A 16,211-nucleotide genomic window follows, 5' to 3' on the forward strand; every position below is an offset into this window, starting at 1 on the left:
GCGATTTTAAAAAGTGCTAGAATGAATTCTTTCATGCACTATTCCGACGTGATTTTGCGAGAGAAATCGATTGGGCGCAATCCCAATCCGCTGCGATCAACGCATCAAAAGTTACAGCCGAAAAACGAAAACCTGTGTTTTCGGCAATTTTCTGCAGGTGCTTTTTCCTTTGTAACTTCGCTCCTGTTGATCCCACGTTGTTTTCGCTGCGTTTTCTGAGTTCCTGGGTGTCCGGTCGATCAGAAAACGGTCGTTTGAATCAAATCTAGGACCAAAAATTTTTCGGCCAAAAAAAAAGCAAGACTATCCCCTTTGTATTTTTGGCGAAAATTTTCGCGATTTTAAAAAGTGCTAGAATAAATTCTTTCATGCACTATTCCGACGTAATTTTGCGAGAGAAATCGATTGGGCGCAGTCCCAATACGCTGCGATCAACGCATCAAAAGTTACAGCCAAAAAACAAAAACCTGAGTTTTCCACATTTTTCAGCAGGTGCTTTTTCCTTTGTAATTTCTCTCCTGTTGGTCCCACGCTCTTTTCGCTGCGTTTTCCGGGTTCCTGGGGTTCCAATTGGTCGGGAAAGGGTCATACAAATCACTTCTGAGACGAAAGATTTTTTGGTCAGAAGAAAGGAAGGTTAACCCCTTTGTATTTTTGGCGAAAATTTTCGCGATTTCAAAAAGTGCTAGTATAAATTCTTTCATGCACTATTCCGACGTAATTTTGCGGGAGAAATCGATTGGGCGCAGTCCCAATCCGCTGCGATCAACGCATCAAAAGTTACAGCCGAAAAACGAAAACCTGTGTTTTCGGCAATTTTCTGCAGGTGCTTTTTCCTTTGTAACTTCTCTCCTGTTGATCCCGCGCTGTTTTCGCTGCGTTTTCTGAGTTCCTGGGTGTCCGATTGATCAGAAACGGTCGTTTGAATCAAATCTGAGTCCGAAAGTTTTTCGGCCAAAAAAAAGCAAGGCTAACCCCTTTGCATTTTTGGCAAAAATTTTCGCGATTTTAAAAAGTGCTAGAATAAATTCTTTCATGCACTATTCCGACGTAATTTTGCGAGAGAAATCGATTGGGCGCAGTCCCAATACGCTGCGATCAACGCATCAAAAGTTACAGCCAAAAAACAAAAACCTGAGTTTTCCACATTTTTCAGCAGGTGCTTTTTCCTTTGTAATTTCTCTCCTGTTGGTCCCACGCTCTTTTCGCTGCGTTTTCCGGGTTCCTGGGGTTCCAATTGGTCGGGAAAGGGTCATACAAATCACTTCTGAGACGAAAGATTTTTTGGTCAGAAGAAAGGAAGGTTAACCCCTTTGTATTTTTGGCGAAAATTTTCGCGATTTCAAAAAGTGCTAGTATAAATTCTTTCATGCACTATTCCGACGTAATTTTGCGAGAGAAATCGATTGGGCGCAGTCCCAATCCGCTGCGATCAACGCATCAAAAGTTACAGCCGAAAAACGAAAACCTGTGTTTTCGGCATTTTTCAGCAGGTGCTTTTTCGCTCGTCATTTCTCTCCTGTTGGTCCTGCGCTCTTTTCGCTGCGTTTTCTGAGTTCCTGGGTGTCCGATTGGTCAGAAAACGGTCGTTCGGATCAAATCTAGGACCAAAAATTTTTCGGCCAAAAAAAAAGCAAGGCTAACCCCTTTGCATTTTTGGCGAAAATTTTCGCGATTTTAAAAAGTGCTAGAATAAATTCTTTCATGCACTATTCCGACGTAATTTTGCGAGAGAAATCGATTGGGCGCAATCCCAATCCGCTGCGATCAACGCATCAAAAGTTACAGCCGAAAAACGAAAACCTGTGTTTTCGGCATTTTTCAGCAGGTGCTTTTTCCTTCGTAACTTCGCTCCTGTTGATCCCACGCTGTTTTCGCTGCGTTTTCTGAGTTCCTGGGTGTCCGGTTGATCAGAAAACGGTCGTTTGAATCAAATCTGAGACCACAAATTTTTCGGCCTAAAAAAAAGCAAGGCTAACCCCTTTGCATTTTTGGCAAAAATTTTCGCGATTTTGAAAAGTGCTGGAATAAAGTCTTTCATGCGCTATTCCGACGTAATTTTGCGAGAGAAATCGATTGGGCGCAGTCCCAATACGCTGCGATCAACGCATCAAAAGTTACAGCTGAAAAACGAAAACCTGTGTTTTCGGCATTTTTCAGCAGGTGCTTTTTCCTTCGTAACTTCTCTCCTGTTGATCCCACGCTGTTTTCGCTGCGTTTTCTGAGTTCCTGGGTGTCCGGTCGATCAGAAAACGGTCGTTTGAATCAAATCTAGGACCAAAAATTTTTCGGCCAAAAAAAAAGCAAGGCTAACCCCTTTGCATTTTTGGCGAAAATTTTCGCGATTTTGAAAAGTGCTGGAATAAATTCTTCCATGCACTATTCCGACGTAATTTTGCGAGAGAAATCGATTGGGCGCAGTCCCAATACGCTGCGATCGACGCACCAAAAGTTACAGCCGAAAAACGAAAACCCGTGTTTTCGGCATTTTTCAGCAGGTGCTTTTTCGCTCGTCATTTCTCTCCTGTTGGTCCTGCGCTCTTTTCGCTGCGTTTTCTGAGTTCCTGGGTGTCCGATTGATCAGAAACGGTCGTTTGAATCAAATCTGAGACCAAAAGTTTTTCGGCCAAAAAAAAGCAAGGCTAACCCCTTTGTATTTTTGGCGAAAATTTTCGCGGTTTTAAAAAGTGCTAGAATAAATTCTTTCATGCACTATTCCGACGTAATTTTGCGAGAGAAATCGATTGGGCGCAGTCCCAATACGCTGCGATCAACGCATCAAAAGTTACAGCCGAAAAACAAAAACCTGAGTTTTCCACATTTTTCAGCAGGTGCTTTTTCCTTTGTAATTTCTCTCCTGTTGGTCCCACGCTCTTTTCGCTGCGTTTTCCGGGTTCCTGGGGTTCCAATTGGTCGGGAAAGGGTCATACAAATCACTTCTGAGACGAAAGATTTTTTGGTCAGAAGAAAGGAAGGTTAACCCCTTTGTATTTTTGGCGAAAATTTTCGCGATTTCAAAAAGTGCTAGTATAAATTCTTTCATGCACTATTCCGACGTAATTTTGCGAGAGGAATCGATTGGGCGCAGTCCCAATCCGCTGCGATCAACGCATCAAAAGTTACAGCCGAAAAACGAAAACCTGTGTTTTCGGCATTTTTCAGCAGGTGCTTTTTCGCTCGTCATTTCTCTCCTGTTGGTCCTGCGCTCTTTTCGCTGCGTTTTCTGAGTTCCTGGGTGACCGATTGGTCAGAAAACGGTCGTTCGAATCAAATCTAGGACCAAAAATTTTTCGACCAAAAAAAAAGCAAGGCTAACCCCTTTGCATTTTTGGCAAAAATTTTCGCGATTTTGAAAAGTGCTGGAATAAAGTCTTTCATGCGCTATTCCGACGTAATTTTGCGAGAGAAATCGATTGGGCGCAGTCCCAATACGCTGCGATCGACGCATCAAAAGTTACAGCCGAAAAACGAAAACCTGTGTTTTCGGCATTTTTCAGCAGGTGCTTTTTCCTTCGTAACTTCGCTCCTGTTGATCCCACGCTGTTTTCGCTGCGTTTTCTGAGTTCCTGGGTGTCCGGTTGATCAGAAAACGGTCGTTTGAATCAAATCTGAGACCAAAAATTTTTCGACCAAAAAAAAAGCAAGGCTAACCCCTTTGCATTTTTGGCAAAAATTTTCGCGATTTTGAAAAGTGCTGGAATAAAGTCTTTCATGCGCTATTCCGACGTAATTTTGCGAGAGAAATCGATTGGGCGCAGTCCCAATACGCTGCGATCAACGCATCAAAAGTTACAGCCAAAAAACAAAAACCTGAGTTTTCCACATTTTTCAGCAGGTGCTTTTTCCTTTGTAATTTCTCTCCTGTTGGTCCCACGCTCTTTTCGCTGCGTTTTCCGGGTTCCTGGGGTTCCAATTGGTCGGGAAAGGGTCATACAAATCACTTCTGAGACGAAAGATTTTTTGGTCAGAAGAAAGGAAGGTTAACCCCTTTGTATTTTTGGCGAAAATTTTCGCGATTTCAAAAAGTGCTAGTATAAATTCTTTCATGCACTATTCCGACGTAATTTTGCGAGAGAAATCGATTGGGCGCAGCCCCAATCCGCTGCGATCAACGCATCAAAAGTTACAGCCGAAAAACGAAAACCTGTGTTTTCGGCATTTTTCAGCAGGTGCTTTTTCGCTCGTCATTTCTCTCCTGTTGGTCCTGCGCTCTTTTCGCTGCGTTTTCTGAGTTCCTGGGTGTCCGATTGGTCAGAAAACGGTCGTTCGAATCAAATCTAGGACCAAAAATTTTTCGGCCAAAAAAAAAGCAAGGCTAACCCCTTTGCATTTTTGGCGAAAATTTTCGCGATTTTAAAAAGTGCTAGAATAAATTCTTTCATGCACTATTCCGACGTAATTTTGCGAGAGAAATCGATTGGGCGCAATCCCAATCCGCTGCGATCAACGCATCAAAAGTTACAGCCGAAAAACGAAAACCTGTGTTTTCGGCATTTTTCAGCAGGTGCTTTTTCCTTCGTAACTTCGCTCCTGTTGATCCCACGCTGTTTTCGCTGCGTTTTCTGAGTTCCTGGGTGTCCGGTTGAACAGAAAACGGTCGTTTGAATCAAATCTGAGACCACAAATTTTTCGGCCTAAAAAAAAGCAAGGCTAACCCCTTTGCATTTTTGGCAAAAATTTTCGCGATTTTGAAAAGTGCTGGAATAAAGTCTTTCATGCGCTATTCCGACGTAATTTTGCGAGAGAAATCGATTGGGCGCAGTCCCAATACGCTGCGATCAACGCATCAAAAGTTACAGCTGAAAAACGAAAACCTGTGTTTTCGGCATTTTTCAGCAGGTGCTTTTTCCTTCGTAACTTCTCTCCTGTTGATCTCACGCTGTTTTCGCTGCGTTTTCTGAGTTCCTGGGTGTCCGGTCGATCAGAAAACGGTCGTTTGAATCATATCTGAGACCAAAAATTTTTCGGCCAAAAAAAAAGCAAGGCTAACCCCTTTGCATTTTTGGCAAAAATTTTCGCGATTTTGAAAAGTGCTGGAATAAAGTCTTTCATGCGCTATTCCGACGTAATTTTGCGAGAGAAATCGATTGGGCGCAGTCCCAATACGCTGCGATCGACGCATCAAAAGTTACAGCCGAAAAACGAAAACCTGTGTTTTCGGCATTTTTCAGCAGGTGCTTTTTCCTTCGTAACTTCGCTCCTGTTGATCCCACGCTGTTTTCGCTGCGTTTTCTGAGTTCCTGGGTGTCCGGTTGATCAGAACACGGTCGTTTGAATCAAATCTGAGACCAAAAATTTTTCGACCAAAAAAAAAGCAAGGCTAACCCCTTTGCATTTTTGGCAAAAATTTTCGCGATTTTGAAAAGTGCTGGAATAAAGTCTTTCATGCGCTATTCCGACGTAATTTTGCGAGAGAAATCGATTGGGCGCAGTCCCAATACGCTGCGATCAACGCATCAAAAGTTACAGCCAAAAAACAAAAACCTGAGTTTTCCACATTTTTCAGCAGGTGCTTTTTCCTTTGTAATTTCTCTCCTGTTGGTCCCACGCTCTTTTCGCTGCGTTTTCCGGGTTCCTGGGGTTCCAATTGGTCGGGAAAGGGTCATACAAATCACTTCTGAGACGAAAGATTTTTTGGTCAGAAGAAAGGAAGGTTAACCCCTTTGTATTTTTGGCGAAAATTTTCGCGATTTCAAAAAGTGCTAGTATAAATTCTTTCATGCACTATTCCGACGTAATTTTGCGAGAGAAATCGATTGGGCGCAGCCCCAATCCGCTGCGATCAACGCATCAAAAGTTACAGCCGAAAAACGAAAACCTGTGTTTTCGGCATTTTTCAGCAGGTGCTTTTTCGCTCGTCATTTCTCTCCTGTTGGTCCTGCGCTCTTTTCGCTGCGTTTTCTGAGTTCCTGGGTGTCCGATTGGTCAGAAAACGGTCGTTCGAATCAAATCTAGGACCAAAAATTTTTCGGCCAAAAAAAAAGCAAGGCTAACCCCTTTGCATTTTTGGCGAAAATTTTCGCGATTTTAAAAAGTGCTAGAATAAATTCTTTCATGCACTATTCCGACGTAATTTTGCGAGAGAAATCGATTGGGCGCAATCCCAATCCGCTGCGATCAACGCATCAAAAGTTACAGCCGAAAAACGAAAACCTGTGTTTTCGGCATTTTTCAGCAGGTGCTTTTTCCTTCGTAACTTCGCTCCTGTTGATCCCACGCTGTTTTCGCTGCGTTTTCTGAGTTCCTGGGTGTCCGGTTGAACAGAAAACGGTCGTTTGAATCAAATCTGAGACCACAAATTTTTCGGCCTAAAAAAAAGCAAGGCTAACCCCTTTGCATTTTTGGCAAAAATTTTCGCGATTTTGAAAAGTGCTGGAATAAAGTCTTTCATGCGCTATTCCGACGTAATTTTGCGAGAGAAATCGATTGGGCGCAGTCCCAATACGCTGCGATCAACGCATCAAAAGTTACAGCTGAAAAACGAAAACCTGTGTTTTCGGCATTTTTCAGCAGGTGCTTTTTCCTTCGTAACTTCTCTCCTGTTGATCTCACGCTGTTTTCGCTGCGTTTTCTGAGTTCCTGGGTGTCCGGTCGATCAGAAAACGGTCGTTTGAATCATATCTGAGACCAAAAATTTTTCGGCCAAAAAAAAAGCAAGGCTAACCCCTTTGTATTTTTGGCGAAAATTTTTGCGATTTTAAAAAGTGCTGGAATAAATTCTTTCATGCACTATTCCGACGTAATTTTGCGAGAGAAATTGATTGGGCGCAGTCCCAATACGCTGCGATCGACGCATCAAAAGTTACAGCCGAAAAACGAAAACCTGTGTTTTCGGCATTTTTCAGCAGGTGCTTTTTCCTTCGTAACTTCGCTCCTGTTGATCCCACGCTGTTTTCGCTGCGTTTTCTGAGTTCCTGGGTGTCCGGTTGATCAGAAAACGGTCGTTTGAATCAAATCTGAGACCAAAAATTTTTCGGCCAAAAAAAAAGCAAGGCTAACCCCTTTGCATTTTTGGCGAAAATTTTCGCGATTTTGAAAAGTGCTGGAATAAATTCTTTCATGCGCTATTCCGACGTAATTTTGCGAGAGAAATCGATTGGGCGCAGTCCCAATACGCTGCGATCAACGCATCAAAAGTTACAGCCGAAAAACGAAAACCTGTGTTTTCGACATTTTTCAGCAGGTGCTTTTTCGCTCGCCATTTCTCTCCTGTTGGTCCTACGCTCTTTTCGCTGCGTTTTCTGAGTTCCTGGGTGTCCGATTGATCAGAAACGGTCGTTTGAATCAAATCTGAGACCAAAAGTTTTTCGGCCAAAAAAAAGCAAGGCTAACCCCTTTGCATTTTTGGCAAAAATTTTCGCGATTTTGAAAAGTGCTGGAATAAAGTCTTTCATGCGCTATTCCGACGTAATTTTGCGAGAGAAATCGATTGGACGCAGTCCCAATACGCTGCGATCAACGCATCAAAAGTTACAGCTGAAAAACGAAAACCTGTGTTTTCGGCATTTTTCAGCAGGTGCTTTTTCCTTCGTAACTTCTCTCCTGTTGATCCCACGCTGTTTTCGCTGCGTTTTCTGAGTTCCTGGGTGTCCGGTCGATCAGAAAACGGTCGTTTGAATCAAATCTGAGACCAAAAATTTTTCGGCCAAAAAAAAAGCAAGGCTAACCCCTTTGTATTTTTGGCGAAAATTTTTGCGATTTTAAAAAGTGCTGGAATAAATTCTTTCATGCACTATTCCGACGTAATTTTGCGAGAGAAATTGATTGGGCGCAGTCCCAATACGCTGCGATCGACGCATCAAAAGTTACAGCCGAAAAACGAAAACCTGTGTTTTCGGCATTTTTCAGCAGGTGCTTTTTCCTTCGTAACTTCGCTCCTGTTGATCCCACGCTGTTTTCGCTGCGTTTTCTGAGTTCCTGGGTGTCCGGTTGAACAGAAAACGGTCGTTTGAATCAAATCTGAGACCACAAATTTTTCGGCCTAAAAAAAAGCAAGGCTAACCCCTTTGCATTTTTGGCAAAAATTTTCGCGATTTTGAAAAGTGCTGGAATAAAGTCTTTCATGCGCTATTCCGACGTAATTTTGCGAGAGAAATCGATTTGGCGCAGTCCCAATACGCTGCGATCAACGCATCAAAAGTTACAGCTGAAAAACGAAAACCTGTGTTTTCGGCATTTTTCAGCAGGTGCTTTTTCCTTCGTAACTTCTCTCCTGTTGATCCCACGCTGTTTTCGCTGCGTTTTCTGAGTTCCTGGGTGTCCGGTCGATCAGAAAACGGTCGTTTGAATCAAATCTGAGACCAAAAATTTTTCGGCCAAAAAAAAAGCAAGGCTAACCCCTTTGTATTTTTGGCGAAAATTTTTGCGATTTTAAAAAGTGCTGGAATAAATTCTTTCATGCACTATTCCGACGTAATTTTGCGAGAGAAATTGATTGGGCGCAGTCCCAATACGCTGCGATCGACGCATCAAAAGTTACAGCCGAAAAACGAAAACCTGTGTTTTCGACATTTTTTAGCAGGTGCTTTTTCGGTCGCCATTTCTCTCCTGTTGGTCCTACGCTCTTTTCGCTGCGTTTTCTGAGTTCCTGGGTGTCCGATTGATCAGAAACGGTCGTTTGAATCAAATCTGAGACCAAAAGTTTTTCGGCCAAAAAAAAGCAAGGCTAACCCCTTTGTATTTTTGGCGAAAATTTTCGCGGTTTTAAAAAGTGCTAGAATAAATTCTTTCATGCACTATTCCGACGTAATTTTGCGAGAGAAATCGATTGGGCGCAGTCCCAATACGCTGCGATCAACGCATCAAAAGTTACAGCCGAAAAACAAAAACCTGAGTTTTCCACATTTTTCAGCAGGTGCTTTTTCCTTTGTAATTTCTCTCCTGTTGGTCCCACGCTCTTTTCGCTGCGTTTTCCGGGTTCCTGGGGTTCCAATTGGTCGGGAAAGGGTCATACAAATCACTTCTGAGACGAAAGATTTTTTGGTCAGAAGAAAGGAAGGTTAACCCCTTTGTATTTTTGGCGAAAATTTTCGCGATTTCAAAAAGTGCTAGTATAAATTCTTTCATGCACTATTCCGACGTAATTTTGCGAGAGGAATCGATTGGGCGCAGTCCCAATACGCTGCGATCGACGCATCAAAAGTTACAGCCGAAAAACGAAAACCTGTGTTTTCGGCATTTTTCAGCAGGTGCTTTTTCCTTCGTAACTTCGCTCCTGTTGATCCCACGCTGTTTTCGCTGCGTTTTCTGAGTTCCTGGGTGTCCGGTTGATCAGAAAACGGTCGTTTGAATCAAATCTGAGACCAAAAATTTTTCGGCCAAAAAAAAAGCAAGGCTAACCCCTTTGTATTTTTGGCGAAAATTTTTGCGATTTTAAAAAGTGCTGGAATAAATTCTTTCATGCACTATTCCGGCGTAATTTTGCGAGAGAAATCGATTGGGCGCAGTCCCAATACGCTGCGATCGACGCATCAGAAGTTACAGCCGAAAAACGAAAACCTGTGTTTTCGGCATTTTTCAGCAGGTGCTTTTTCCTTCGTAACTTCTCTCCTGTTGATCCCACGCTGTTTTCGCTGCGTTTTCTGAGTTCCTGGGTGTCCGGTCGATCAGAAAACGGTCGTTTGAATCAAATCTGAGACCAAAAATTTTTCGGCCAAAAAAAAAGCAAGGCTAACCCCTTTGTATTTTTGGCGAAAATTTTTGCGATTTTAAAAAGTGCTGGAATAAATTCTTTCATGCACTATTCCGACGTAATTTTGCGAGAGAAATTGATTGGGCGCAGTCCCAATACGCTGCGATCGACGCATCAAAAGTTACAGCCGAAAAACGAAAACCTGTGTTTTCGGCATTTTTCAGCAGGTGCTTTTTCCTTCGTAACTTCGCTCCTGTTGATCCCACGCTGTTTTCGCTGCGTTTTCTGAGTTCCTGGGTGTCCGGTTGATCAGAAAACGGTCGTTTGAATCAAATCTGAGACCAAAAATTTTTCGGCCAAAAAAAAAGCAAGGTTAACCCCTTTGCATTTTTGGCGAAAATTTTCGCGATTTTGAAAAGTGCTGGAATAAATTCTTTCATGCGCTATTCCGACGTAATTTTGCGAGAGAAATCGATTGGGCGCAGTCCCAATACGCTGCGATCAACGCATCAAAAGTTACAGCCGAAAAACGAAAACCTGTGTTTTCGACATTTTTCAGCAGGTGCTTTTTCGCTCGCCATTTCTCTCCTGTTAGTCCTACGCTCTTTTCGCTGCGTTTTCTGAGTTCCTGGGTGTCCGATTGATCAGAAACGGTCGTTTGAATCAAATCTGAGACCAAAAGTTTTTCGGCCAAAAAAAAGCAAGGCTAACCCCTTTGCATTTTTGGCAAAAATTTTCGCGATTTTGAAAAGTGCTGGAATAAATTCTTTCATGCACTATTCCGACGTAATTTTGCGAGAGAAATCGATTGGGCGCAGTCCCAATACGCTGCGATCAACGCATCAAAAGTTACAGCCAAAAAACAAAAACCTGAGTTTTCCACATTTTTCAGCAGGTGCTTTTTCCTTTGTAATTTCTCTCCTGTTGGTCCCACGCTCTTTTCGCTGCGTTTTCCGGGTTCCTGGGGTTCCAATTGGTCGGGAAAGGGTCATACAAATCACTTCTGAGACGAAAGATTTTTTGGTCAGAAGAAAGGAAGGTTAACCCCTTTGTATTTTTGGCGAAAATTTTCGCGATTTCAAAAAGTGCTAGTATAAATTCTTTCATGCACTATTCCGACGTAATTTTGCGAGAGAAATCGATTGGGCGCAGCCCCAATCCGCTGCGATCAACGCATCAAAAGTTACAGCCGAAAAACGAAAACCTGTGTTTTCGGCATTTTTCAGCAGGTGCTTTTTCCTTCGTAACTTCGCTCCTGTTGATCCCACGCTGTTTTCGCTGCGTTTTCTGAGTTCCTGGGTGTCCGGTTGATCAGAAAACGGTCGTTTGAATCAAATCTGAGACCAAAAATTTTTCGGCCAAAAAAAAAGCAAGGCTAACCCCTTTGCATTTTTGGCAAAAATTTTCGCGATTTTGAAAAGTGCTGGAATAAAGTCTTTCATGCGCTATTCCGACGTAATTTTGCGAGAGAAATCGATTGGGCGCAGTCCCAATACGCTGCGATCGACGCATCAAAAGTTACAGCCGAAAAACGAAAACCTGTGTTTTCGGCATTTTTCAGCAGGTGCTTTTTCGCTCGTCATTTCTCTCCTGTTGGTCCTGCGCTCTTTTCGCTGCGTTTTCTGAGTTCCTGGGTGTCCGATTGGTCAGAAAACGGTCGTTCGAATCAAATCTAGGACCAAAAATTTTTCGGCCAAAAAAAAAGCAAGGCTAACCCCTTTGCATTTTTGGCGAAAATTTTCGCGATTTTAAAAAGTGCTAGAATAAATTCTTTCATGCACTATTCCGACGTAGTTTTGCGAGAGAAATCGATTGGGCGCAATCCCAATCCGCTGCGATCAACGCATCAAAAGTTACAGCCGAAAAACGAAAACCTGTGTTTTCGACATTTTTCAGCAGGTGCTTTTTCGCTCGCCATTTCTCTCCTGTTGGTCCTACGCTCTTTTCGCTGCGTTTTCTGAGTTCCTGGGTGTCCGATTGATCAGAAACGGTCGTTTGAATCAAATCTGAGACCAAAAGTTTTTCGGCCAAAAAAAAGCAAGGCTAACCCCTTTGCATTTTTGGCAAAAATTTTCGCGATTTTGAAAAGTGCTGGAATAAAGTCTTTCATGCGCTATTCCGACGTAATTTTGCGAGAGAAATCGATTGGACGCAGTCCCAATACGCTGCGATCAACGCATCAAAAGTTACAGCTGAAAAACGAAAACCTGTGTTTTCGGCATTTTTCAGCAGGTGCTTTTTCCTTCGTAACTTCTCTCCTGTTGATCCCACGCTGTTTTCGCTGCGTTTTCTGAGTTCCTGGGTGTCCGGTCGATCAGAAAACGGTCGTTTGAATCAAATCTGAGACCAAAAATTTTTCGGCCAAAAAAAAAGCAAGGCTAACCCCTTTGTATTTTTGGCGAAAATTTTTGCGATTTTAAAAAGTGCTGGAATAAATTCTTTCATGCACTATTCCGACGTAATTTTGCGAGAGAAATTGATTGGGCGCAGTCCCAATACGCTGCGATCGACGCATCAAAAGTTACAGCCGAAAAACGAAAACCTGTGTTTTCGGCATTTTTCAGCAGGTGCTTTTTCGCTCGTCATTTCTCTCCTGTTGGTCCTGCGCTCTTTTCGCTGCGTTTTCTGAGTTCCTGGGTGTCCGATTGATCAGAAACGGTCGTTTGAATCAAATCTGAGACCAAAAGTTTTTCGGCCAAAAAAAAGCAAGGCTAACCCCTTTGCATTTTTGGCAAAAATTTTCGCGATTTTGAAAAGTGCTGGAATAAAGTCTTTCATGCGCTATTCCGACGTAATTTTGCGAGAGAAATCGATTGGACGCAGTCCCAATACGCTGCGATCAACGCATCAAAAGTTACAGCTGAAAAACGAAAACCTGTGTTTTCGGCATTTTTCAGCAGGTGCTTTTTCCTTCGTAACTTCTCTCCTGTTGATCCCACGCTGTTTTCGCTGCGTTTTCTGAGTTCCTGGGTGTCCGGTCGATCAGAAAACGGTCGTTTGAATCAAATCTGAGACCAAAAATTTTTCGGCCAAAAAAAAAGCAAGGCTAACCCCTTTGTATTTTTGGCGAAAATTTTTGCGATTTTAAAAAGTGCTGGAATAAATTCTTTCATGCACTATTCCGACGTAATTTTGCGAGAGAAATTGATTGGGCGCAGTCCCAATACGCTGCGATCGACGCATCAAAAGTTACAGCCGAAAAACGAAAACCTGCGTTTTCGGCATTTTTCAGCAGGTGCTTTTTCCTTCGTAACTTCGCTCCTGTTGATCCCACGCTGTTTTCGCTGCGTTTTCTGAGTTCCTGGGTGTCCGGTCGATCAGAAAACGGTCGTTTGAATCAAATCTGAGACCAAAAATTTTTCGGCCAAAAAAAAAGCAAGGCTAACCCCTTTGTATTTTTGGCGAAAATTTTTGCGATTTTAAAAAGTGCTGGAATAAATTCTTTCATGCACTATTCCGACGTAATTTTGCGAGAGAAATCGATTGGGCGCAATCCCAATCCGCTGCGATCAACGCATCAAAAGTTACAGCCGAAAAACGAAAACCTGTGTTTTCGGCATTTTTCAGCAGGTGCTTTTTCCTTCGTAACTTCGCTCCTGTTGATCCCACGCTGTTTTCGCTGCGTTTTCTGAGTTCCTGGGTGTCCGGTTGAACAGAAAACGGTTGTTTGAATCAAATCTGAGACCACAAATTTTTCGGCCAAAAAAAAAGCAAGGCTAACCCCTTTGTATTGTTGGCGAAAATTTTTGCGATTTTAAAAAGTGCTGGAATAAATTCTTTCATGCACTATTCCGACGTAATTTTGCGAGAGAAATTGATTGGGCGCAGTCCCAATACGCTGCGATCGACGCATCAAAAGTTACAGCCGAAAAACGAAAACCTGTGTTTTCGGCATTTTTCAGCAGGTGCTTTTTCCTTCGTAACTTCGCTCCTGTTGATCCCACGCTGTTTTCGCTGCGTTTTCTGAGTTTCTGGGTGTCCGGTTGATCAGAAAACGGTCGTTTGAATCAAATCTGAGACCAAAAATTTTTCGGCCAAAAAAAAAGCAAGGCTAACCCCTTTGCATTTTTGGCGAAAATTTTCGCGATTTTGAAAAGTGCTGGAATAAATTCTTTCATGCGCTATTCCGACGTAATTTTGCGAGAGAAATCGATTGGGCGCAGTCCCAATACGCTGCGATCAACGCATCAAAAGTTACAGCCGAAAAACGAAAACCTGTGTTTTCGGCATTTTTCAGCAGGTGCTTTTTCCTTCGTAACTTCGCTCCTGTTGATCCCACGCTGTTTTCGCTGCGTTTTCTGAGTTCCTGGGTGTCCGGTTGAACAGAAAACGGTCGTTTGAATCAAATCTGAGACCACAAATTTTTCGGCCTAAAAAAAAGCAAGGCTAACCCCTTTGCATTTTTGGCAAAAATTTTCGCGATTTTGAAAAGTGCTGGAATAAAGTCTTTCATGCGCTATTCCGACGTAATTTTGCGAGAGAAATCGATTGGGCGCAGTCCCAATACGCTGCGATCAACGCATCAAAAGTTACAGCTGAAAAACGAAAACCTGTGTTTTCGGCATTTTTCAGCAGGTGCTTTTTCCTTCGTAACTTCTCTCCTGTTGATCCCACGCTGTTTTCGCTGCGTTTTCTGAGTTCCTGGGTGTCCGGTCGATCAGAAAACGGTCGTTTGAATCAAATCTGAGACCAAAAATTTTTCGGCCAAAAAAAAAGCAAGGCTAACCCCTTTGTATTTTTGGCGAAAATTTTTGCGATTTTAAAAAGTGCTGGAATAAATTCTTTCATGCACTATTCCGACGTAATTTTGCGAGAGAAATTGATTGGGCGCAGTCCCAATACGCTGCGATCGACGCATCAAAAGTTACAGCCGAAAAACGAAAACCTGTGTTTTCGGCATTTTTCAGCAGGTGCTTTTTCCTTCGTAACTTCGCTCCTGTTGATCCCACGCTGTTTTCGCTGCGTTTTCTGAGTTCCTGGGTGTCCGGTTGATCAGAAAACGGTCGTTTGAATCAAATCTGAGACCAAAAATTTTTCGGCCAAAAAAAAAGCAAGGCTAACCCCTTTGCATTTTTGGCGAAAATTTTCGCGATTTTGAAAAGTGCTGGAATAAATTCTTTCATGCGCTATTCCGACGTAATTTTGCGAGAGAAATCGATTGGGCGCAGTCCCAATACGCTGCGATCAACGCATCAAAAGTTACAGCCGAAAAACGAAAACCTGTGTTTTCGGCATTTTTCAGCAGGTGCTTTTTCCTTCGTAACTTCGCTCCTGTTGATCCCACGCTGTTTTCGCTGCGTTTTCTGAGTTCCTGGGTGTCCGGTTGAACAGAAAACGGTCGTTTGAATCAAATCTGAGACCACAAATTTTTCGGCCTAAAAAAAAGCAAGGCTAACCCCTTTGCATTTTTGGCAAAAATTTTCGCGATTTTGAAAAGTGCTGGAATAAAGTCTTTCATGCGCTATTCCGACGTAATTTTGCGAGAGAAATCGATTGGACGCAGTCCCAATACGCTGCGATCGACGCATCAAAAGTTACAGCCGAAAAACGAAAACCTGTGTTTTCGGCATTTTTCAGCAGGTGCTTTTTCCTTCGTAACTTCGCTCCTGTTGGTCCTACGCTCTTTTCGCTGCGTTTTCTGAGTTCCTGAGTGTCCGACTGATCAGAAAACGGTCGTTTGAATCCAATCTGAGACCAAAAATTTTTCGGCCAAAATAAAAGCAAGGCTAACCCATTTGCATTTTTGGCGAAAATTTTCGCGATTTTGAAAAGTGCTGGAATAAATTCTTTCATGCACTATTCTGACGTAATTTTGCGAGAGAAATCGATTGGGCGCAGTCCCAATACGCTGCGATCAACGCATCAAAAGTTACAGCCGAAAAACGAAAACCTGTGTTTTCGGCATTTTTCAGCAGGTGCTTTTTCCTTCGTAACTTCTCTCCTGTAGATCCCACGCTGTTTTCGCTGCGTTTTTTGGGTTCCTGGGTGTCCGATTGATCAGAAAACGGTCGTTTGAATCAAATCTGAGACCAATAATTTTTCGGCCAAAAAAACAGCAAGGCTAACCCCTCTGCACTTTCGGCGAAAATTTCCGCGATTTTAAAAAGTGCTGGAATCAATTCTTCCTGGTACCGTTCCGACGTAATTTTGCGAGAGAAATTGATTGGGCGCATTCCCAATACGCTGCGATCAACGCATCAAAAGTTACAGCCCAAAAACAAAAACCTGAGTTTTCGACATTCTTCAGCAGGTGCTTTTTCCTTCGTATTTTCTCTCCTGTTGGTTCCACGCTCCTTTCGCTGCGTTTTCCGGGTCCCTGGGGGTCCAATTGGTCGGGAAAGGGTCATAGAAATCGAATCCAGGACCAAAAATTTTCTGCTCCAGAAATGAAGAAAACAGTAAGGCAGTTTTGCATACCTGGCGAAAATTTTCGCGATTTTGAAAGTAAAGCGATTTTGCGAGAGGTATCGACTACAGGCCGTTTTGAGTCGCTGCGATTAAATGAGTACGACCCTCAACATGGTCACCTGAAGCTGCCCGCCACCACAGAATATAGCACACTCCACGTTGGTATATAGTA

This window comes from Neodiprion lecontei, chromosome 5 (genome assembly GCF_021901455.1).
Source record: "Neodiprion lecontei isolate iyNeoLeco1 chromosome 5, iyNeoLeco1.1, whole genome shotgun sequence".
Lineage (NCBI taxonomy): Eukaryota > Metazoa > Arthropoda > Insecta > Hymenoptera > Diprionidae > Neodiprion > Neodiprion lecontei.